Raw genomic sequence first — 2,539 nt, 5'->3', positions numbered from 1 at the left:
TGGCTGCGTTTCAGTGATCGCCGATCGAGATTTCATTTATTATTTTACATTATTTTGGATAAAGAAAAGTTAAGCAAATTCAACATCAATGTGATGCTGATAGAAATCTGGATTAATTTGTGATCAACTCTGTTTGTTTTGTTTCCTAATTAAGTGTGGAAATTATAATTGACAGCACCGACAAATGAATATATACACAAACAAATGTTCGGTTATGGTTAAAACAATTCAAGTTTTTGTATTGAATTTTCGGTTTAGAATTTATTTTTTCCTTTTTAGTAGGGATTTTTGCACATTATCTTTTCCGTGAGAATTTATCGTAATAGATACGGATCTGAATAAGCGACTGGGACACGGCTGTTTGTCAAAAGCATACGATTTCGAACTCGCGTAGATGTACATTTGCTAAATGCGGTAGCATGAACGCTCTTCGAAAACATATGTTCGAAAGTGCTAAATGTTGCATTTTAAATGCAGCAAAAACGCTGCATTACGTTAAGTATTTTACAGGCAGAATAAACCATGTACGATGCTGCATGTCGTAGAAAACAGAAATATGTAGACTTAATTGGAGGCCCTCAAATTTGTTCGCATTTTTGGTTAACATTTGCACTTTATCCTCTTTTTTGCGATGATCTGTAGAATATTTTAGTGCTATTCATATTTCACGTAGTTGCATGAACGAAAGATACAAGATCACGCGGGAAGGAAAGAAAGGAAAAAGTTATTTTCCAACTGCTGAAATCTCGATGCCATCTTTGTTGTTAGAAGTAAACAACGAAGAGAACGGAGAAAACCGCGTAATTGTTGAACGCATGTATAATCATTTTTATTATGCAAATTCTTCTGCCGTTGTGTTAAATTATTCTTTATCTTATGTGTACACACGTTGTCACATGCGAAAATGAAGAAAACTGCAGTAAAAAGCCACCACCAAATTCTAAACAACGAAGAAATGTAAACAAACTGCTAATGTCAAAATCGTTAAACTTTTTTCCTAAATACGATTCTAACGGGCTACTCTCCTGCCCGCGTGATCTTGTGTTTTGGTTCATTCGTAGTTGTATTTAGGGATGCAAATTTTGAGCACTAACATCGATGTTCCGATGCATCGTCTTGTACTTTTGGTTCATGCACTCACCCATTGCTAATAGGGTTCGTTAAATTAGCGTGTCATCGGCCTGCAGCCAGTAGGGGTATTCCATGAACCTTGGGCGAGTTCACACCGAGTTTACTACCAGTGCTGCCGTTTGCTAATTTTCGAGCGAATTGAAAACACTCCAAAAGTGAAGTGTTTCGGAGTGGCATGGGAGGAAAAGTGAAGTGATTATCGAATTGACGACTTTCGAGCGCAATTAGGAGTGTGGAGTTTTTCGACTAGGTTACCGCAGAACTCCACAGGAGAACACCGATGGCCTACCAACTGTGATTTTGACGAGCAATGTGATTGCAAGTTTTTGTGTGTGGGCAGTTTGATGTCTTGAAGTAAGCATTTGGTGTTTAAAAACATTTAAATCTTTAAAAAACTTGCTGAATAATTTCCTAAAACGTAATCATAAATAATCCAATAGGGAACAGATTTTTATTTTGATTTAATATCAAAATTTCATCGATGTTACCACCAGCACGCTTTCTTTCAAATGAAAATATGGCTGTCAAACTATCGAATTTCCTGCAATAGATGCCCATCAATAAGCACTGACATATATTGCAGCACATGAGAAATAGGAGGTCTCCATTGGAAATGTATTTTGTGACATGGTTATCACGACATCAGTGTTTTTCTGTGGAGACAGGGCCTTATATATCCCCTGATTGGTAAATCGATAATATTTTATTAAAAATAAAAGTGCTCTTTATGGGCTGTTTTCGCTTACGCGTAAAAGCACATTTAGCGCATTTAGCTCTAAATGCTACTCTAAATTATCCATACAAAATTCGTCACCTAAATGCAACTAAATGCAACTCCATTTTTGCATTAAGAATCTAAATGCTAAAAGCAACCCTGTGATCTTCCAAAATTTCCACGATTCGATTTGGTTTAATGAGAAAAAGTGGCAACATTGCATTTTCGAGTATACAGTGGCTAGCGGCGTTTCAGTGATCTCCGATCGAAATTTCACTTATTATTTTACATTATTTGGATAAAGAAAAGTTAAGAAAATTCAATATCGATGTGATGCTGATAGAAATCTGGATCAATTTGTGATCAATTCTGTTTGTTTTGTTTCTTAATTAAGTGGGGAAATTTTAATTGACAGCAGCGACAAATGAATACATACACAAACAAATTTTTGGTTATGGTTAAAACAATTCAAGTTTTTGTATTGAATTCTTGGTTTAAAATTTATTTTTTCCTTTTCAGTAGGGGTTTTTGCAAATTGTGTTTTCCGTCTTAATTGATCGTAATAGATACGGATCTGAATAAGCGACTGGAACACGGCTCTTTGTGAAAGGCGTTGGATTTGGAACTCGCGTAAATGTACACTTGCTAAATGCGATAGCATGAACGCTCTTCGCAAACATATGTTCAAAAGTG

The sequence above is a fragment of the Rhagoletis pomonella genome, unplaced genomic scaffold (assembly GCF_013731165.1).
Source record: "Rhagoletis pomonella isolate Grant_MI unplaced genomic scaffold, Rhpom_1.0 Rhpom_scaffold_00001, whole genome shotgun sequence".
NCBI lineage: Eukaryota > Metazoa > Arthropoda > Insecta > Diptera > Tephritidae > Rhagoletis > Rhagoletis pomonella.
Note: the sequence above shows the minus strand (reverse complement) of the source record.